The sequence below is a fragment of the Rhinolophus hipposideros genome (genome assembly GCF_964194185.1).
Source record: "Rhinolophus hipposideros genome assembly, chromosome: 10".
In the NCBI taxonomy this organism is placed as follows: Eukaryota; Metazoa; Chordata; class Mammalia; order Chiroptera; family Rhinolophidae; genus Rhinolophus; species Rhinolophus hipposideros.
Window position 1 is genome coordinate 53,856,082 of NC_138056.1, and position 24,054 is coordinate 53,880,135.

Consider the following 24,054-nt stretch of genomic DNA (forward strand, 5'->3'; position numbering starts at 1 on the left):
AAAATAGAACTGTATGATAGTTTTGTATAATTTTGAAATGTAGCCAAACTAAACAAATAAATAAGGATTTTGTTTCCCACAGTGTATAAATTATTCATCTACTAACCCCATTATAGTAAAATGTGGTCTCAGCCAAAATATGTCAAGATTAGTAGTACTTGATAAAATTTCAAAACCAGAGGAAAAAGTAAATATATTAACTTGGTCCATTCCCAACTTGTACCCTCTTAAAAGATCCAACCTAAACCATTTAAGTCCATACTCAAAAAGCCTATAAATGGCCTTCCCAATGTCACCTTTTCAGACAATACCAAGACCCTAAGTGGTGCTCTCACTTCCTACATCGGTTTAAAATAACTCATCATTGCTTGGTAAACAGGTTTCTCTGGTGAGTCATCTTCCATCATCATAGCCTACCTGTGCAACAGCCACCCTTAGATATCTAATAGACATTTGCCATTTCAGGCTTAAAACAAAGTTCTTTCATACCCACCTGTTTTGCCCCACACTTTCATTTCCCATCTGAGTAAAGAACTACATCATTCTTGCAGTTATTCAAACTCAAAATCATAGAATCATCCTTGATTTCCTTATTTCTGTTATGCCATACAGCCAACAATTCCACAAATCCTCTCAGGTTTTCCTGAAATATATATATAGTATCATGAATGTGACCACTTCTTCCCACTTCTGTTGTACACATTCTGCTCCAAGGAACCATTTCTCTTATGCGTATTACTGTAATAATCTTTCAGGATCTTTTTGCCTCTGTCCTTGTCCCTGCCCCCTACTGTGTGTTGTAACTACAGAAATAGTTAAAACAGACAATAGGGGGTGTATCAGGGCTCTCCTGTCACATCAGATCTTTGCTAGGAACCCTCCAGTGACTTGACAGCTCATTCAGCGTAATAGCCAGATTCCTAAGAAGGATTTACGTTATCTGCTGCATCCTTTTACCTCTCAGACCTTATTTCCCAATGCCTTTCTCCTTGCCCACCCTGCTATAACCACACTGAACTACCTGTTGTTGATCAAATACAACAGGCTTACAGCTGTTCAAAGAATTTGTCTTTCTGTTTCCTCTAACTAAAATGTTGTTCCCTAAGATAGTTGCATGACTTCCTCACCATCTTCTGCTTTTTACTCAAATGCCAACTTTTCAGTGACCACATTCAAAATGGGGGCCCCACCTCCATTCACCCTATATACCTTGACTGCTTTGTATTTCTCTTTAGCCCATCTAAATATCTAATTGTTTTATACATGATGAGAAAGATTTTGTCCCACTCTAGTTCTATTTTTTTACACTACTCTATTCTCAGTATATAGAACAGTGTCTTAATTCAAAACTCATTATTGTTTATTAATCTGTACTTGCCATGCTATATTAATCTATGTTATACATTATGGAGGACTGACTGTGGGCTTTTCTCTTCAACCTGTGAGTTCTGATTTTAGGCTGTCTATCACCGGTGCTGTTTAACAGAGCACCTCTTGATTTTGTTTTAGAAAGTAATATTGGTTCATCTCCTCAAATTTATTATAACCCCTAAATTATCACGTTTTCCTTGTGCTTTGCTCCATCATTGCATCATTAGTGATTATGACTCAAACATACCCAGTGTCTGTCGCATGACATAATATATCAGCCTGTGGACTATCTAGGCAATATTTATTCTATACTGCCTTGTAAAAAATTCAGCTTCTTCTTTTTCTCTATCCCCTCTGACCCCTTCACATGTTGAACTTATTTCCCCCAAGTGGTTAGCACTCTAGAAGCCAGATTGAGTGTCTGGGAGTATGGTAGGTTCTCAAGAGGTGTGGAAAAAGTGCTATAATGTCCTGCCTTCTCTCTTGTTTATGCGAGCCCTATACGATCATTGTGTAAGCATTTACCAAAATATTTCTTAGTTCTGCACCTAATACATAAACAGGTTCAAAGTTAAAATATATCACACACACACACACACACACACACACACACACACAGATATCCTTAGTATTTACAACTCCTCAATCAAATATTCAATTCAAAGTGGAACCTTTTTGTTTATTTAGTGTTGACTTCCCTGTCTCCCATGAGGTAAATACTGCATTATCTGGGATATCTTGGTATCCTTCCCATGTATCTTCACATCTTCTCAGAATCCAAATATGTCCAATAGGAAGTAAATGTGGTGATACCCTCATCTCTTAGAACTTGCAATTCTTGCTTTGGTCGTCTTGCTCCTATATGTTATGCAGGTGTGTCCTTTTTATCTTTATAAGAGGTATGATCAGAAAATACGGTGAACTTTTAAGTTAAAAAAATTAACGTTATATCAGTAAAAGACACATTGCCATTAATCTCCCTCTAAATACTCCCCTTATCTTCGGACACCCTTATCCCATCGTTCTTACTACTTTCTGAAGCAGTTCTGGAAGTCCTCTTTTGTGAGTGTCTTTAGATACACTGTTGTGGCTTCCTCGATGTTCTGAATCAATTCAAAACATTTATCTTTCATTTTGACTTTGAAAAGGAGCCAGAAGTCTTCCAGTGCCAGATCCAGTGAATAAGGTGGAGGAGGATACACCATAATGTTTTTATTTGACAGAAATTGCCGTACCAGAAGTGATGTGTGACACGGAGCCTTTCCATTGTGCTCACAAAATATGGTAAGTGTTGCTGCCAAGTGCCATCCAACGGAAAGGTAGTGATCTTCAATACGGGAAGCAGAGCCTTGAACCTTACCATGTTTCACCGAAAATAAGACCTGGTCATATTAATTTTTGCTCTAAAAGATGCATTAGGACTTATGTTCAGGGGATGTCATCCTGAAAAATCATGCTAGGGCTTATTTTCCCGTTAGGTCTTATTTTTAGGGAAACACTGTAGTAATACTGTGTGACAAGGTTCCGTTTATTTGATGCAGTCAGTTGGGTGTTAGCTCAGTTGAGAGAAGGTGTGTTTTAAAGTGTGCTTAAATCATCCTGCATCATGGCAACACGTTGTGCCACACATCACTTCTGGTACACGTCAATTTCTGTCCAATAAAAACATGATGGTGTCCTCATCCACCTCATCCACAGGATCTGGTTCCATGTGACTTCTCTCTTCCTCTAAGTCAAAATGATTCAGCCCTCGGAAGCATCCACAATAGTGCAAGTAAAGAGGAACTCCAGAACGGCATCAGAAAGTGGCAAAAACGATGAATACGTCTGTTTGAAGTGAAGGAGAGTATTTTGATGGGGATTAATGGCAATGTGTCTTTTACTGTATTTTTATTTATTTCAACATTCACCATATTGTTTCATCACACCCTGAACATCAATTCCACTTCAAACTAAAAACCTTTCTTCAATCGTCTGCTTTGTTTTCTATATCACTGTACATATAGATCCTCAGATTGTTGTTCTGCTTTTAGCCTAGTGCTTCAGGCTCCCCTTTGTTAGGGAAGAGGCTCACATAGGGAAGAGGCTCATATAAATAATGAGGTTTATTTGTTAATGCAAACTTAAAATATCTTTGTGGAAGCATTCACTCTGATATTGTCAACTGAGGGTATAAAAGCTATTCACTAGAAGACGAGCTATCCTCGTCTGTGAAGTTTATTATACTACTAAAATGATGTTCCTGACCTTTCTAGGCTTTTTATATAATATTATCACTCAGTATGATATTCTATTAGTTATATAAATAGGAATTTCTAGAACTCATATAAGATCAAGTGCATTGGCTTTGTAAAAGAATGCAATTATTTTCTATTTTCTAGTTACGTTGTAAGTGCGCCTATGCTATAATAGGAGAGAAAAGGGGCTTCTGGACAATTTTCATAATAATTAATCTGAACACTTCCCCATCTCATCCACCTTGTGAGTGTGCCTATATGGTCCCATAAAAACTCAGAATTAACAAGGTCATCCAACTGTGTCCCATGTGGGAAACTCAAAGGAGAGCTCCCATGACTCAGAAGCACAATATAATTTCAGCCCACACTACCTAGGAACTGGGTATTGGGGTATGAGCCTGCTCAGGGATCCTGACAGAACCAAGTAACCAGTGGCCGGAAAATGGTTCATTCAAGAGCCAATCATTTTCCCACTGATGCGTAGTATGAGTACATCACAAATGAATATAACCAAGAGTTAACATGTTTTTCCAGGTGATTTCTGAAACCAACCACTATATCAGCAGACTGATGTATCTTGTAAGCCCTCATCCCACAGAAGCCAAGTGGTATAGGGGCTTCTATGTTGAGTAGCAAGTACATACAGTATTTTTTGTACAACCAATTATATTACACCAGCTTGGATAGGGTTTTTAAATGCAAAGATATACTTTCAGATTGTTTTTCTTATTACAATACAAATTCTAATTTTATTAAAATGTGGAAAATATGGAGAAGTAAAAATAATAAAATAGCAAAAACAAATATCTTCAACATATACAGATATGTTTTATTGTATCTATTCTTATGATTTTTTTTTCCTTTTCATTGATATGTGTGTGTGTGTGTGTGTGTGTGTGTTTGTCTGTGTGTGTGTGTTTGGATATATATTACATACTTGGATGTTTTAATATAATAATAATATAATTTTACAAACTATTTTTGGCCTAATTAGTTTGAATATATTATATGTTATGATATAGTCCTACAATGGCATTTTTTAAAGAACTGAACAGTACTGCATGCTAAAAAAATTATCATAGGATATTTATACAAGTGTCTAATGTATGGAGATTAATGTTTTTGCCAAGTTTTCCTATGCTATGATGAACATCCTTCCTTTATAGTTGAGTCTTACACATGTTATGAATTAGTTCTTTAACTATCAATTACTAGTTAAAAGTATATAAATAAAATAAAAACTTCAGATATACACTGGCAAATGTCCTCCAAATAATTATAATCAATTATACTCCTACTAGTAGTGAATGAATATGCCTCCCCTAAATCACAAACAACACTGGATATCACTTACAAACAGACCCCAATTGAGGAAAAAAATGCTGCTATCTTAGTTTTGTTTTTCTTTAAATTGATTTGATTATTGGTGATGTATACGAGTATTTTCATGCTTCTATTATTACTTTCAGTATCTTTCTTTATTATTATTATTATTAGTTTCAGGTGTACAAAACAATGTAATAGTTAGACATTTCACCCCACACAAAGTGATAACCTCCCTCCCCCAGTCTATTTACCCTCTGACATTGTGTATATCTATTACAATTCCACTGACTCTATTCCTTATGCTGTACTCCACATCCTGTGACTATATATATATATATATACATATATATATATATATTTATATTTATATTTATATATTATATATATATAAATATGTATATATAATATTATGCAATATTATTCAGCTTCAGCTTCAGGTGTACAGTGCATCTACGCAGTCCATGAAGTGGTCTCCCTAATAAGACATGTGCCCATCTGACAGCCTACAAAATCTTTACAACATTATTAATTATATTCCCCAAACTGTCTTTCATATCCCTGTGGCAATATTGTGGTTACCATATATGCTCTCTAATCCTTTCCCCTTCTCCCTCATCCCCACCCCCTCCCATCTAACAACCATCAGTATTTCCTCTATATCTCTGAGACTATCTCTGTTTACTTTGCTAATTTATTCAGTTGTTTAGATTCCATGTATAAGTGAGATCATATGGTATTTAGCTTTCTCCAACTGACTTATTTTACTTAGCATAATGTTCTCTAGGTCCATCCATATCGTTGCAAATGGTAAGATTTCATTCTTCTTTATAGCCAAGTTACACTCCATTGTATAAATGTACCACAGTTTCTTAATCCAGTCATCTACCGGTGGGCATTTCAATTGTTTCCAAGTCTTGGCTATTGTAAATAGTGCTTCAATAAACATAGGGGTGAATCTATTTTTTCGAATTAGTGTCTTGGATTTCTCTGGATAGATACCTCAGAGTGGACGTACTGGGTCATAAGGTAGTTACATTTCCAGTTTCTTGAGGTACTTCTATACTGATTTCCATAGTGGCTGCACTAATCTGCAGTCCCACCAACAGTGCACCAGGGTTCCCTTTTCTCCACAGCTTTGCCAGCACTTGTTGTTTGTTCATTTATTGATGATAGCCATTCTGACTGGAGTGAGGTGGTATCTCACTGTGGTTTATATTTCCATTTCTCTAATGATTAGTGAGGTTGAGCATTTTTTCATTTGTCTGTTGGCCATCTGTATGTCATCTTTGGAGAAATGTCTCTTCAGGTCCTCTGACCGTTTTTAAATTGTTTTCTTTTTGGTTTTTTGGTGTTGAGTTGAATGAGTGTTTTATAAATTTTGGATATTAATCCCTTATCAGACGTAGCTTTGACAAATATCTTCTCCCGATCAGTAAGCTGCCTTTTTGTTCTATTGATGGTTTTCTTTGCTCTGAAAAAAACTTTTAAGTTTCATGTAATCCCATATGTATATATTTTCTTTTACTTCCCTTGCACGAGGGGATACATCAGTAAAAATATTACTCAGGGTAATGTCTGCAAATTTGCTCCCTATATTTTCTTCTAGTAGTTTTATGGTTTTGGATCTTAAATTTAAATCTTTTTAACCAATGAAGTAAAAGACCTATACTCAGAAAAAATATGAAAAACTGAAGAGAGAAATCAAAGAAGACACAAATAATATCGTTAAAATATCAATACTACCTAAGGCAATATATAGATTCGATGCAATTCCTATTAAACTACAATGACCTTTTTCTCAGAAATAGAACATACAATCCTAAAATTTATGTGGAACCGTAAAAGACCCCGAATAGCCACGGCAATCTTGAGAAATAAGAACAAAGTGGGAGGTATCATGCTATCTGACATCAAATCATACTACAAGGCTATAGTCATCAAAAAAGTGTGGTACTGGCATAAACATAGACAGATAGATCAATGGAACAGAATGTAGAGCCGAGAAATAAATCCACTCATATTTAATGTATGACAATGGAAGCAAAAATTTACACTGGGATAAAGTCTATTCAATAAATGGCGGTGGGAAAACTGGACTGACACGTGCAAAAAAAAATGAAACTGGGCCACCTACTTATGCCACATATGAGAACAAATTTCTTTTTTTAATGCCTATTCATTTTTTTGCCTATATTTCTGTTGGGATAACTATATTTTGTATTGATGTATAGAAGGTTTTTTTTTTATATATTAAAGATGAAAATTCTATAGCACGTATGGCACTTATTCATTATCTTTGAGTTTTGCAGGTGATATCCCTGAAATTTATAATTTAAAAGGAAATGCATCTTTGTTTCCTTTTAGTATGTACTTGATATTCTAATTGATGGAGTTATGTTGATGTATGTATGCTATAAAGTCGAGATCTATTTACCCCCAAATAACTAGTTGACCCATGATGATCACATCATTTTAAAGTCCATGGAAGAATACCAGGGATTCAATTAGAAATTGTATCCTTCCTGTATCCTTGCTATTAAGTTGGGTAATCCTCTGTAATAACCATAGGGTATTCCTAGGGAGACGCTGTCACCATCAGACATAAGAGCAGAACGTCCTTAATGGAGGGTTATCCTGTTCAGTGACCCCTTTTAAAATACACAGACTAAGAGAAACATCTGAGAGAAATGTAGCTGCATGGTAATTCCAGTCGTCTTACGGAAAGGGAAAAAGAGGGGCTTTAAAATCTGGGAACCTTAAAATCTCTGTGAACCTTGTGAGTACTTCCTCAAGCATAGGATTTGAATCTTGCCTGTGCATAAATCTGTGATCTGTTGGGTAGAGTGACAGAAATAATGCATAAACTTCTATATATAGGACATCATTGTGTACATGAATTCTAAAAAAATATGTTCCTATCTTTCCACATTTTTTTTCACGTTATTGGCCTCACCGCCTACAATTGGCCTCACCTCCTACAATATTTTTTATAGCACCCTATATCCTAGCCAAACCAAACCATCCACGACTTCCTGAAAGTGTTTGTAACTTTCATTATTTTTTTCATGCTATCCTTTGTGTCTCAAACATTCCTTTCCATACATTCTAGCAAACCTATGCTCATTTTCCCTAAAGTTCATTTTTTGTTTATTATTTTATGTTTTTAAAGAACAAACTATCTTCTTCTTCTCCTTTTTTTTTTTCATTGTTTATTGGGGAATCTTGGAGAACACTGCATTTCTCCAGGGCCCATCAGCTCCAAGTGGTTGTCCCTCAATCTAGTTGTGGAAGGCACAGCTCAGCTCCAAGTCTAGTCACCATTTTTTATCTTTAGTTGCAGGGGGCATAGCCCACCATCCCATGCGGGAACTGAACCAACAACCTTGTTGTTGAGAGCTTGCATTCTAACCAAGTGAGCCATCTGGCCACCCCTCCAGAAGCTCAGTGGCAGTTCATTGTTCATTCTAGTTGTGGAGGGCGCAGCTCACTGGCCCTTGTGGGAATCAAACTGGCAACCCTGTTGTTCAGAGCTCGTGTTCTAACCAACTGAGCCACCCAGCCACCCCCTAAGGTTTATTTTAAATGTGGCATCTTTCATAGAAACTTTCTAATTACACCAGGCCGAATTAATGGCTTCTTTTTTTCTACATTTTCACAGCTGTGATCTTATACCTTTGCTTATCATTTATTTTTATGCCTTCCATTACACTAAGTTATTTACATGTTTATCACCTCCCACATAACTCTGTGGTCCATTTAGAGAGTCTTTTTCTAGTTCACCACTGAACCTTAAACAGTATCCAGCACATCGCCTAATATATAGCATGTACTTAACAAATATTTGCACTAGAGGCAAATAAGTGAGGTTTATAGAAATAGAAATAGTAAAACAAGTGTATAAGGAAAGTGAACAAATTTCAGGTGTCAATGTATAATAGGTTCTGTATATACATTCTCAGTTAATATTCAGAACCCTATGAATATGTATCATTACCTTGATTATTTAGAAATGGGAATGGAAATATAAAAGAAAGATGTACATGGTCCCAGGTCATGTAGATATGAAATTCCAGAGCCAACATTAAATTCGGGTATCTCTTACTGCAAGACATGCCTTCCTTCTTGTGTATCACACCAAATCTTTTCTCTCAGGCTCTTTGTCTTATATCAGAGGAGTAAAACAATTAACAACTTAAGTTCAAAACATTATCAATCAAATAATCTAAAGGTATACCTTGGGCTGTTTTTAGAGGCTATCTGCATTATCCATTTATGAAAGTTTCTAAGAACTCATAGTCACGAAACAAAGGACAATTCAATTACAAATATACTACAATAGGAGCTCAGAGAAGGAATAGAGTCTTGAGAGATGGGATGATCTGGAAGACCTTGAATGTTGGCTGGAAATCAGAAAAATAAAGAAGCCATATGGAGTCTGTGTGTCAGGCACAATGCTAAGTCTTGCCATACCAAACTGAGTAAGCAATATGTCCATCCCCATTTTAACATTTAAAGTTAGTTTTGTGCTGAAAAGTTATAAATGGATTCTGTACCTATTCACCAAATGTTGTCTTACATCACCTTCACAACCCTGCCATAAAGGCAGTATGAAAGACATGCATTTATTCATCTCTTCATCCATTAATTAATCAGTACAAGCTTTAACTCACTGATTGTTTTATTCACACAGAAACTTACTGAGGACTTTCTATGAGAAAGGCATAGTTCTTGGAAGTTTTAGGTACAGATATAAAATTGTCTTTGGTGATTAATATTTCAGATTGAGAATTTGTGTCCACGATTAGTGAACTGATTTACCCAACCACATAGAATAATTGAATAGCAGGGAAGGAATTGTAATCTGATACCCCAGTAGATCAAAGAAAATTCTAGTCTTTCCTAAAAATGTATGACAAATAGTAAGTATAAAAACTATACAAAATGGTAGGTATCAGCACACTACTTCAAAATTGTTGGCTATTTTATCCTGTCTTATTCAACTTTTGCATCAGAACTCAAGGTTAAAGCTCTTCTGTCTTTCAGGGCTACTTTCTCCATACTCCTCACTAGCCTGAACAAAACATTCTAATTGGGTTTCTGTTGACGCAAAGGTGGGCACCCACAGGCAAAAGCTGAGTACTGCAGCGTCGGAGCTTCTCCCTAAAGCACAAATTAAGCCGCCGATAGATTCAGTATTAGGGACTAGATCTCTCTTTCTAAATCCAATACTCTCTTAATTATACCCAAGAGCCATTTCAGTTCAATGAAAAAACACTCCTGGAAAGACAGTGTTATCACCCATGCAAAGGACGCAAAAGCAGGCCTCTTTCAGAAGAAAATCCCATTTAAACAGAAATTTACCAAGGATTCTGTTATAATAGGGTTGTCCTTATGCAGGGATCATAGAAGGCATTTTAAAATCTATTTGAAAAATTCCAGGATAATAACTTATTCAAATTGTGACTCCTTCAAGTATATTTTTGATGCTTGAAATTCAGCATTTCATTACGTGGAAAAGTAGGAAAAAACAGGTATTGATCATACATCAGGCATATGTTACTTAATTTGAAGAATTTCTCAAAACAATAATATTGGTATTATTATTAATACTTGTCGCTCAGGGTTTTAGGGTCATATAAATTGTACACCGTAATTTAATTTCACTATTGGATTAGTTTTCTCATCTGTAAAAAGGGGCCTGTTATTGTGAGTTCCTACCAAGAGGACTATGGAGAGGATCAAGGGAATAATATGCTTTGTAAATTGTAAACTGATACAAGTTGAAGGTAAGGTTTATTGAAAAATGCTGCTTTCTTCCAACAGCAAATGGACCTGCCTCAAATGGTGGATTGAGGATAGTATAACCACATCCTAAGGCGCACTTTCATTTAAGTCATCACTCTGACTACCTTTTCAAGGTAAATAGTTGGCACTGGAACATTTCTTTCCCCATTATCTTTATCAACCGGGCTTTTTATTTTTTCCGTGCTCACGTTTATATTAAAGAAATAGCCAGTCCTGCTAAAAACCATTAAGTCGTTTAACATTTTAAAGTTCTTACAAATAAAGAATCCATCGTTGTCTATATGAATGCTTCCCAAAATGTTAGTAATGGACAATCCACCTGGCACTGAAATCTCAAACTGCATCAGTTAGAGCTTTAAATCTCAGTGACTCTTTCATCTAGCCCTGGGGACTTGGTGATATTTCACTCTTTAATAGTCGACAGACACTGAGTCACAAGGTGATCGAACATTATTTTCTTTTCCTTTTGAATGTATGTAGGGTAACAAGGTAAAAAAAAATCCAAATTTATTGTGAGTTTATATTAATCAGTATAATGGGAACGTGTTCTGACCCATTTATTGAGTGGTTACTATATGCTATCACAGTGTTAATTGTTATAAATACATGTGATTTATTCCTCGCACATTATTTGCTCAGAGGTGCAGACAGAGAAATCAGTGTGGAGAGATACTGAATAAATGTTAAAGACCACACAGAGAATAGACTGGAGCTATGACGAAAACCTAAATTGGACTCCACTCAATTAATGAAAATTTTTCCTAATCCCCTTCGGTATATCCTGAACCACAAAGCATGGAAGATTTTGTCATCGAGAGAAACTATGTTTCTTAAGGAATGATATTTTTCATTTATTAGTAAATCAAATATAATAATTTACTCAGGACTGAATGGAATAAAGTAGAGCTCAGGAAGATCCATACTACATGAAATCAACTCTTGGTTTCCCACATTTTTAAGGGTTCTGATACTAAACTAGAATAAGAAATGGTTACTAGAGATTTAGACTCAGAGATCATTTTCTATTTCATATTCAAATAGAATTATCTTCTTTACTCACTCCCTCCTCACTATTCCTCTCTTAAGTCTGCCCAAGTAACTTAGGCTTTGCCCCACCTTGTGTAAAGCTTGTCTTGACAATGAGATTCCACACTGAATTATTTTTTCTCTCTGAATATCTACAGCATTTGTAATTTAGACGTGCCAGTTTTCACCTGGCTGTTTATGAATCACGTTTATAGTAACTGCCCTAATCTCATGCACCAAACCCAAACCTTCTGATCAACAGGAAGCCCTGCATTTTCAGTAGGTCCCTTTATTCAACTATTTCTGAGATTCCCAAACACACACACAAAAATATTTATACCTCAGTGTTCCTTAAACGCTATTAGTTTATACATGCTGAGTCACATAGGTTGACTTTTGGCATAGTCACAGTGATATATTAGCCAAACCTGGATATTTCTGACAGTGAAATGGAGCTCTTACCAGATGAGACAGTATGAAAAGATGAAAACTGAGCCTGTCCTGAGCAAACTGATACCTAAAATCACGCTACCTGTAGGGAGCCCCCAGAGGCAGAGAGTACCACACTACCCTCATCTATTCCCTACAGGTGGGCAATGTCAAATCTCTTCCGTGTCTACTCTCAATTCAAATCAACGCTTCAAGGGTCCCTGGTGATTTTGCTGAATCTATAGCCTTTCAGTCTTGGGCCTTCAGTTATTCCTCAGTGGAGAGGGTGGCAGAGGAGTGTTCAGATGGAAAAACTGTCCATTTTTTGTCTATGACTCAGGGATCCTAGTATTTTTTCTCTCTGACTCAGGGATCCTAGTACTTGGGCCATGCAATTCACCATGAATGTCTACCTTTCATGAGGTGATTTTCTTCAGTAGGCCTTTAGCCTTCCCACATCTCATCAACTCCACAATCTGTCAGACTTAGCAGTACATACCTGAACTACACATTTAGACACTTTCCCATGAGCCACCTAGAACCCATTCAAGTACCCCTTAAATTTTGATAATAGTTAACTTTATAGAATATTATTTGACTATTAGAGGGGTGGTTAGCCAAGGTCAAAATCCACATGCCAGCTTAAAAGAATTTTGCTTCAAGCTCAGTCAGGATAGCCTATTGTATCATTATTACTTACACCACACATTCTACTTCATAAAGCTTCTATCACTAGGCCATGATGTGTTTCAAAAAAAAAAAAAAAAGAAAAGAAAGAAAGAAAATGAAAAAAACGATGTTGTCAATCTTACACAAAATTATTTTTTTTATACTTTATATGTAAGGGGATTATTTTAAATTACATTTGTTGGGGTGACTTGGGTTAATAAATTTATATAGGTTTCAAGTGTACAATTCTATATCATCTATATATTATATGGTGTGCTCACCACCAAAAGTCACATCTCCTTCCATCACCATATTTTGACCCTCTTTATCCTTTTCTACCATTCCCCTTACCCTCTTACACTCTGGTAACTATTAAACTGTTGTCTGTGTCTATGAGTTTTTGGTTGTCATTTTGTCTTATTCATTTGTTGCTTTCAGTTTTATATCCTAAATGAGTAAAATTATATTCTTCTTGACTTTTTCTGTCTGACTTACATCACTTAGCTAATAAACTCAAGATCCATCCATGTTGATGCAAATGGCAGTATTTCATATTTGCTTATGGCAGAGTAATATTCTATTGTATATAGGCACCACATCTCATCTTTATCCAATCATCTGTGGAAGGACACCGTAGTTCTTTCTATGTCTTGGCCATTGTGAATGATGCTGCAATGAACACTGGAGCACATATATCTTTATGGATAAATGTTTTTAGGCTTTTGGGGTAGATACCCAGGAGAGAGATTGCTGGGTCATATGGTAATTCTTATATTTCAAGGAACCCCCATGCTGTTGTCCATAGTGGCTGTGCCAATTTGTATTCCCACCCGCAGTATATGAAGGTTTCCTTTTCCCCACAGCTTCTCCAAGACTTGTTATGACTTGTTTTGTTGATAATAGCCATTCTAATAGGTGTGCAGTGGTATCTCATTGTTTTGGTTTGCATTCCCCTAATAGCTAGTGAAGTTGAGCACCTTTTCATTTTTATGTTGGTCGTTTGTTTGTCTTCTTGGAAGAAGTGTCTGTTCAGGTCCTCTGCCCTTTTTTTTTTTTTTTTAATTGGGGAATATTGGGAAACAGTATGTTTCTCCAGGGCCCATCAGCTCCAAATCGTTCTCCTTCAATCTAGTTGTGGCAGGCACAGCTCAGCTCCCAGTCCAGTTGCTGTTTCCAGTCTTTAGTTGCAGGGGGCTTAGCCCACTACCCCATGCAGGAATTGAACTGGCAACCTTGTTGTTGAGAGCTCGTGCTCTAACTAACTGAGCCATCCGGCTGCCCCTGCCTTTTTTTTAACTGGATTATTTTTCTGTTGTTGAGTTGTATGAGTCCTTTACGTATTTTGGATATTAGATCCTTATTGAAGGTTTTTGCAAATATCTTCTCCCATTCGGTTAGCTGTCTTTTTGTTTTGTTGATGACTTTTTTGCTGTTCAGAAGCTGTATAGTGTGATATAGTCACATTCATTTATTTTTGCTTTTACTTCCCTTGTCTTTGAGGTCAAATTCATAAAATTTTCTCTAAGACTAAGGTCCGTAAGTTTAGTACTTATATGTTTTCTTCTATGCATTTTATCATATCAGGTCTTATATTTAGGTCTTAGAAACATTTTGAGCTAATTTTGGTGTATAGTGAGAAAGAGAAGTCTAATTTCATTCTTCTGTATGTGCTTTTCCAATTTTCCCAGCACTATGTATTGAAAAGGCTTTCTTTCCCCCGTGGTATTTTTTTTTGGCTCCTTTTTCAAAAATTATTTGCCCATGTATATTAAGGTTTATTTCAGGGTTCTCAATTCTGTCCCATTGGTCTGTTTGTCTGCTTTTCCGTCAGTACCATGCTATCTTGATTATTGTCACTTTGGCATATAAACTGAAGTCAGGGAGTGTGATACCTCTGCCTTGCTCTTTTTTCTCAGGATTACTTTGGCGATTCGGGGTCTTTTGAGGTTCCATACAAATCTGATGATTTTTTTTTGTTCTATTTCTTTAAAAATGCCACTGGGAAAATATAAATAAATAAAAATGCCATTGGGATTATTATGGGGATTACATCGAATCTGTATATTTTTTAAAGTTTTGTTCTATTTAAATATTTTGTCAGAGTTATTTTCTGTTCTTTCTATTCACTCTTTATCACGTCATCTTAGCATTCGTGATACTTCCAATGACCACAGAGGGTAACATTAAAACACAACTGTAAAAGTTTACATGCACTGCTTTATTTAAGATGCACAATTAAATATATGAAAATAAAAAGTATTATTTATTATACCATTTTACTGCTCAGAAAACTGAGGTTCAGAGAAATTTAAAAAAATCCCTATGGTCTAACAATTAAATTGTTACTGAACCAGAATGCAAAGTTCATGTCTGTCTATATATATATATATAGATAGATCGATAGATAGATAGATAGATAGATAGATATAGATATAGATATAGATATAGATATAGATATAGATATAGATATATATCTAAATACATTATTTTACTTCAGTGTACCCAAAAGTTTGTGAATTAAGGAGAAAAATTATTACAATGCCTGTTTTTAGATAAATGAGTGTCAGAGAAATCAAGTATCTGTCCCAAAGCTAGTGACATAAGAATTCTGCCTTTCTCTGTTTTAGCTCTGTTAGGTTTTAAAAGTATAATACTACATCAAAAATTCCCATCTTTACATTTTGAAGTGTTATAATTACAAATATGAAGATTTATAGCACTAAATATATCATGTTATACTATAATTTGGTCTTTTGTAAGGTCAACATTTGGTTAGCAAATTTTTAAATTCACTATTTATTGAAAGTTCAGTCTTCACCTAGAGAAGGTTTTTGGCAAATTAAAATAGCTTTATATATATATATATATATATATATAGTACTTTTTGTCCTCTAAACAGTGAAAACAGTTTCTCATTGCAGCGACTTATTTCAATGGCCTTTACCAACACCAATTATAAGAAGTTGAATGACATGTGTAAAGCACCCAGGTGAATGCCAGTCACTGTGCAGTATTCCCTCTTCATAAAATGTTGATTTATTTTTCTGATTGATGGATCTCTGCTTGCAGGGGAAACAGCGCTCTCTCTCTCTCTCTCTCTGTCTCTGTCTCTCTCTGTCTCTCTCTGTCTCTCTCTGTCTCTCTCTGTCTCTCTCTCTCTCTCTCTCTCTCTCTCTCTCTCTCTCACACACACACACACACACACACACACACACACACACACACAATGTATCCCTCTGGTTTGAATACTTCAGCTTTGACCTTAAGTTTATGTCGCTTCATATTCTCTTAGATAAATGTCATCCCTTGGGACTCATAAGGGGTTGCCTGGTACCTTTTTAATCATTATTATTGCCTTTTGAATATCTTGTATTATCCCACTGGTGCTAGAAACATCAGGACATCATTTTACAGAGATCAGCAACTCTGCGTACACCAGTTTTGGTTACTTTGCAAAAGTGGCAGAATGGCATTGTATTTAATTCCCTCATAGATGAATTCAGTTATATTTCAAACTGAGTCTTCATATCTAAAGACTGAACTTCGAGGGATGCATCAGGAAAAGCCAGACATGTTTTATATGCATCTGCAATGTCTCTGATCGATAGTAGAATACACAGTACATTGTTGTGTAGGATAAAGCTTTGGGTTTGGGTTGAAGTTCTAGTCCATCATTAATTTATCTGATGATGGGCAAATTACTCAACTATCCTGAGGCTCATTTTTCTCATCTGTCCAATGGTTATTTTGAATACATGTAACATATGTTAAAATGCCTAACACAGCCTAAGTGCTAAATAAACAGTAGCTCCTATTAAAATTAATAGTAATAGCCTCTACTGAATCAGTAAGTCATTAATACGTTTGTTTTGTTTTGTTTATAGAAGGTAGAGAATTATGGCTCAGAAGCTGTTATGGATAACAAGGTGAGATGGCACTCCAAATACTGGCCTCAAGACACTTAGAGTATTAAAAATTAATTTAACTCAAAGGCAGGTGAGCTTTAGCTGCAAAGAGCCTGCACAGACTAAAAACTCTTCACCATGAGAGGCTCAATTCAGAAAAAGATAACTCACTTTCAAAATTTTAATTGTTCCAAATCAAGTAATTAAAAGAGTTGTTTGCATTAGATAACTGATTCTTTACAGACTTATTAATGCATTTGTTTTGTTTCAGACTTTTTTTTTGTTTTGTTTTAAATCACACTTTTTAACTGAATCCTCTGCAGTGCAATGAAAGAATCAGTCAGCTAAGTCAGTAATCCACCTCAAGTGGATGGCATTTTATTTAATGAAGTTGAAAATGTAAATGTGTAAGTTCATTGGGGGCACCAAGGGATGAAACTTTCATGGGAAGAGTGTAGAAAAACAGGACTTTCTCAAGCAGAAAGATCACACAGTGCAGAAAAGAGAGCACAACTGGGAAATGGAAGACCAATCATTAATGATGCATGACCTTGACAATTGATTGAATCCCTCTTAGGTTAAATCCTCTTGTCTGTTAAATAAGAAGATGGTGTATTTGATGAGCTGTGATGTTACTTGAGTTCTAATCATTAAACATTGAGAGGAATTATTTTTTAGGAATTTTTGTTTTAATTCACATGCAATGAATTGAGTTAATCATGAAACTCAACTTATAGCCCTCTATCACGACTCATTTACACACGATTGCCTAATTATTATTTTTATAGTTTCTTGGTTTGTCTCTTTTCCTATCATCTCTGATATTCACTCCCATTTCTATCATCTCCAACATAGGTAACTACTAATACATTTAATACATGTTTTTGGATAATTTTATTTTTAGATTTCTTTTCATTACAGAAAGAGCATTTTGCTATACATCTCACTCTATTACTTATGTTTGTCCTAACACTGTGTTACCCTTTGTCTCTCTAATTCATTGTTTCTCATTTCCATCATATAATTACACAATAAACTTCTTCCATACTTATCCATTTCCTTCAGGCAAGATGCCTAGATTATCTCCACCTAATTATTATTCCAAATATACAGTCTTTGCCAGGATAATTCTTAGATAACTTAGTTTTGTGGTTATTATGAGCAGTGTCCTTCCCCCCGCCGCCCCCCCCCACCCCACATTCTTGTTTTAAACTGTTTATATCTGGTGAGGAGTAACATTTTGATTGTTCAGTATCTTGCATTTGAACATCTTGCTTAATTCTTTTATTGGAGTTAATGGTTTATAAATAGATTCTGTTTGACTTTTTAAAGATGATACTGTTTGCAATGGAAGTTTTGTCTCTACTACACATCTTTATGCCTTTTATACCTTTTCTTACTACACTAATAAAAACTTCTGGTGGCAGTGATTGCAAGCTTCTCTCAGTAATAAAGGGAATAAGTCAAAGTTTGCCCATTGCATTTGATATTTACTGCATGTTTTGATATGTAACCTTGATTCAGTTAGGAAGCTATATTCTATTATTAGCAGTAAAAGCCTTTTCTATATAAATAGGCAATAAACTTGATCAAATACTTTTGCTACATTTATTGGGATCTTCATGTGATTTTTCTCTTTTTAGTTAATTAAAATGGTTAATCATGTTGATAGATTTTGTGATATTAAAAAAATATTGCATTTCTGGGGAAAAACATTATTATTATTTTTTTTACACAAAGATGTAATAGAATAATACTTAAATGAAATGAGGCCATACTTTTCCTTTTTTTTTTTTTTCCTGCTTTTATCCTACTTTGGAACCAAGCTCATACTAGCCTCATGAAAAAAATAATGAACTTTCCTTAACTTTTATAATATGAAACACTGTGTAAAATTATCTCTTTAAAAGGTTTTCTGAGAACACTCATGTGATGTTACGGAAGTGTCTTTTATTTTCCTTTAAGCATCCGTTAGATGCCTCATAACATTTCCAAAGTTTTTAATGGCTATCGTTCACTTAAATTTTAAATTTGTACTTATGAAAGTTTTAGCATTTTATATATTTTTGAGAACTTATCAATTTTTGTCTAGGCTTTCAAATTTGAAATTGTTTTATCCGTTTTGTCAGGGCTTTTCAAATTTAAATTTTAAATATCAAACATATATGTCTGGTATATATGTTCACATTATTATTGAATTATATTTCAATATTTCATCAGAAACTAACTCCCCCTTTTTAGTCTATATTTTAAAATTATTTTTTTAAATCTCACTTCCATTTACAAAACCAAAAAACAAAAATCTTTCATGTCTGTGAAGCAACATATATATTTATGTAAACTACACATTCATCACAGCATCACGTTTAAGGTAGACCATAAATACTTACTGAAAAAAGGAATAATAGAGTTATTTCTTGTACCTTAGTAAGGTCTTGAAATTGACAAAGAATTTGGTAGGAACAGCATACTATCTGAAGTTAAGAGATCCAGATCCAAGAAGACATGACAACAATTCTTACCAGTGTGATTTTGCTCAGGTTATCTAAAATCAGGAAGACAGAGTTTCTTCAGCATAAAATTTCCTCACAGAGGGTCACCATGAGGATTAACTATACTGAATGTAAGAATATTTTGTAAACTATAATGAATTGCATACATAATTAGAGAAAAGAAAGAAAGAAGGAAGAAATGAAGAAAAAAGGCAGAAAAGCAGAATCATTTTACATAAAAATGGCACATAGAGAATTCTGATGAAAAGAGCAGTTCTGGTAAAATAGACAAAAACTTTGGATTTTATTCCATAAGATGGAGAATTTTGGCCTTTCTCTGACTTTTACTATTTATTTGATATTGGATAAATCTCTAAACCTTCCATATATAAAGTTAGAAATTACAAAGGACTCTTGGAGGCGATACCAGTTTACATTCCCACCAATAGTATACAAAGGCTCCCTTTTCTCTACAATGTCACCAATACTTGTTATTTCTTTCCTTTTTGATACTGGCTACCCTAACACATATGAGGTGATATCTAATTATAGTTTTGATTTGTATTTCCCTGGTGATTAGTGATGTTAAGCACCTTTTCATATACCTGTTGGCCAATTGTATGCCTTCTTTGGAAAAATCAAGTCCTTTCCCGTTTTTAATTAGGTCATTTATTTATTTATTTAGTTAGTTAGTTAGTTAGTTAGTTAGTTAGTTATTGCGTTGTAGAAGTTCCATATATATTCTGAATATGAACCCCTTATCAGACACATAGTTTGAAAATATTTTATCTCATCCCGTAGGTTGCATTTTCATTTTGTTGATAGTTTTCTTTGCTGTACAGAGGCTTTTCAGTTGGAGGTAGTCCTACTTGTTTGTTTCCGTTGCCTGTTCTTTTGGTGTCATAACCAAAATAACAATAATAATGATTGCCAAGATCCATATCAAGAAAAATTTCCATGATATTTTTCTTCTAAAAGTTTTACAGTCTCAGGTTTTACATTTAAGTCTCATCCATTTTGAGTCCTTCTTTTGGCGTGGTATAAGATGAGGGTCTGATTTCATGCTTTGGCATGTAGATATTCATTTTCCCAACACGTTTATTAAAGAAATTATCTTTTCCACATTGTGTATTCTTGGCATCCGTGTCAAAGATTAGTTGACTGCATATGGGTTTATTTCTGGGTTCTCTATTTGTTCTACTCATCAATGTTTCTGTTTTTATGCCACTAGTCTACTGTCTTTATTACTATAGGTTTGAAAGCAGGAAGTGTGATTCCTCAAGTTTTGTTTTTTTTCTCAAGATTGCATTGGCTATTGAGCCTTTTGTGGTTCCATACAAATTTTAGGATTGTTTCTTTTTTCTATTTCTGTGAAAAATGTCTTTAGGGTTTTGACTGGGATTGCATTGAATCTGTATACTGCTTAGGGTTACATGGGCATTTAAACAATATCAACTCTCCCAATCCAGGAACACAGGATAATTTCTATGTATGTGTGTCTTTCTCAATTTCTTTCATCGTCTTATAATTTTCATATGAGCTAACAATGTCACTTCCAGATATATACCCAAAAGAAATGAAATCAGTGTCTCTAAACTGGTATCTGCACTCTCGTCTTCATTTAAGTACTTGTCGCATTAGCCAAGATATAAAAACAACATAAGTATCTGTCAACAGATGAATGAATAAAGAAAATATGAAATATATTTATATATAATTTGAACAGTTTTCAGCCTTAAAAGAGAATAAAATCCTGCCATTTAGAACAACATGGATGGATCTGGAAGACATATGCTAAGTGAAATAAGCCAGACACAGAACGGCAAATATTGCATGATCTCACTGATACATGGAATCTAAAAAAGTGAAACTCATAGAAGCAGACAATAGAACAGTTGCCAGGGACTGCATACATGTGGAGGAGGAGTGGGGGATAGGGAGATGATAGTCAAGGGCAGCAGTTTTCAATTGTAAGATGAATAAATTCAGGAATCTAATGTATAGCAGAGTAATAATAATTAATAATACTGTATTACATACTTGAAATTTGCTAAGACATTAGATATTAAGTATTTTCACCGCATAAAAAAATGGCAACTATGTGAGGTGATGGATGTGTTAATTAGCTTAATAATGGTAATCATTTCACAATGTTTTCATATATTAAATTATCATATTTTACATCCTAATATACATAATATTTATCAATTTTACATCAATAAAGCTGAGCGGAAAGTCCAATATTTATTTGTCAGTTATAACTCAATAAAGCTGGAGGGGTGGGGGAAGCCACTTCCTACGGGATCTAAACAATATACTATTTTTTGCTACTTTCCAAACTAAATTGTTATAGAGTATATATCCAGTTGATTAAGAAGTAGTATGAATTCCTTCTTAAAACAATTCCTAGATATTTACAATTAGTACAAAGCTGGGTAATGCTATTATTACAAACCATACTACAGAGAAATTAAAATTCCAAAATGAGAAATGAACTGTGAATGTAAAAAATAATAATAAACAGTAAAACATGCTAAGTTCTATAGGCGAAGGTCAGGACAAACACTATGGGAACTGAGTGGAGAACAAATCATTTTATAACACTGGGGTGTGAATAATAGAGGGAGTAGTACATAGAGATATTTGTGAAAGAAGAGCCACTGTAATATCTAGGAGTGTAGGTGAAGTAGGACATGTGCAAATGGAAAAAAAATAGAACACAGTAAAGAGCCTGAGAGAACTCAGGCTTTACTGAGAAACAGCAAGTCCCCTGAAGGGGGTAAAAAAGGAGGGTTAATGGACATGGACTCAGGAATCATGGGGAAATTTAAATTTGTATAAAGTTTGACTTGCCACATTAAAGGATGTTGACAGTAACTAGTAGGCAATTTGAAATCACAGAAGGATTTTGCACAGAAAAGTGATGTGATCAGAATCAAACTGGAAACAAACAAAAAAATAAATGAAAAGAGTTTCATTTATAGATTGTTGAAATCGTCCAGACGCAAGCAAATGAGACATGGGCATGAGGTAATGAATGGGAAAAGAAAAAGTAGAGATGTGAACATTTCTTAGCAGGTAGAATTGTGAGGGCGGGGCATATGATTCAGAAATTAAAAATCAAAATAACAAACTGACAAATATGTACGTAGTATTATTGTTAATAGAACTATTGTGTGCAAAAAGAAAGGAAAGGAGGAAACAGACAACTTGGACATTGTACATGTAAAAAAAAAAAAAAAAAGAAATACCTGAGTTACAGATGTGTAGCAGACCAGGAATAGAGAGTAAACAGATCCATAGTTGAATGTCGTGACTGTTTAAAGGCTAAAAACAAAACAAAAAAACAAAAAGAAACATTACCTTATAATATAGATCAATCCTGGTTTGCAGAACTTAAAAGTTAAGCAGTTTTAGGGATTTGGAACTCTTTACGAAAAAGAATAAAGTAATAATGAATATAAAATAGGCTTGAAAATGAATGTTTAGGTTATTGAAAAAAAGCTTTCATAACAAATTTTGTGGTGAATAATACCACAAATATGATAAAATCCAGAAAAATATTCTATAATACTATTTTCTTATTTTTTTAGTTTATTTTTTATCAACTCTTCACATAACAAAACATTTATAATATAATGTACTACAGAAAATAGATAATTCTGTCATTCTCTGTATTTTTCAATTACTGCTAGTATAGTTTAGCTTTTTAAAACTTTTATTTTACAAGTTGTTATTGGAATTGTTACATAAATTATCAGGATTGCTATCAAATTTGGAAAAATGTTAATTTATTTACGTATATAATTTGTAATTCAGAAAAAATTTCTTTTACAGCCTAGCTTCTAGCTCTGTAATTTCAAATCTATTATTTTCCACAATACCCAAAATTTCTGCTCCTGGGTTGCTTTGGACAATTTGAGCATGTGACTTTCATCTTTTCCTTTGAGTCTGCTCTGCAGACAGAAAACTATTTCTGGGAAATTTTCCGACACTGGGATGGCTCCCAATAATCTTACTCTACATGAATGTGACTGTGAACTACATAAATATATTTCACTCTCCACAAACTAAATGTACCTCTAACTCGACCTTAATCAGATCCCAAAATTGCTCTTGGTGATTCCAATACCATCTGCCAAGAAAGGAAGTATTACAGAAAGGAACCTGAAGTGGAAAGAGAAAGCTGATCCAAGAAACTGTATTTAAACTAGTTTATTTCTATAAATTTTATCACACACACACACACACACACACACACACACAAACACACACACACACCACATGTGCACAGGTCTTGAAACAGACCCATGAAAGTGAGGGGCTTAGAAACATATGCTTCATTAGCTTTGTGGTAAAAGTCTCTGAAAATACAATAAAACATTTTTGTGATATTTTTCTATAAGAGTTCTGCTTTAGATTGGTTGAGGGATGAGAGGTCAGCAGCCTATCTAGGGAGAAATATCTAGTACACAATAATTATAAATTGGAGGTGTCGGAGGGGAAGTAGATATGAGGGCAATCATCCTTGGCAAGGTAGTCGCTGGGGAATACTAAATAATTGACTATTAAGATAACACACAACACAACCTCTTTAAGGGAGATAGATTTGAATGAAAGGCACACTAATGAACTGTGTCCCAAAGTGTACAAATAGCAATGGAAATGTGGCATGGGGCTAATTTACTCTCCACTGTGACCATATGCTTGCCGAAGGTGTTAATGGTGCTAATTGCTCAGGGACAGTTCTGTGTAGTGCATTGTTTATGCTTTGCTGAGAAATATGACAGAAAA

General features: G+C 34.7%; 1 long non-coding RNA gene across 1 annotated transcript in view; it reads right to left on the reverse strand.

The window, feature by feature from the left end:
- Positions 1-22,589, reverse strand: part of LOC308503760 — a 965,753-nt gene extending 943,164 nt beyond the window's left edge. Inside the window, exon 1 of the long non-coding RNA XR_013994239.1 lies at positions 22,512-22,589. This is a non-coding gene — a long non-coding RNA (uncharacterized lncRNA). The remainder of the gene's footprint in view (positions 1-22,511) is intronic.
- Between the last annotated feature and the right edge of the window lie 1,465 nt (positions 22,590-24,054).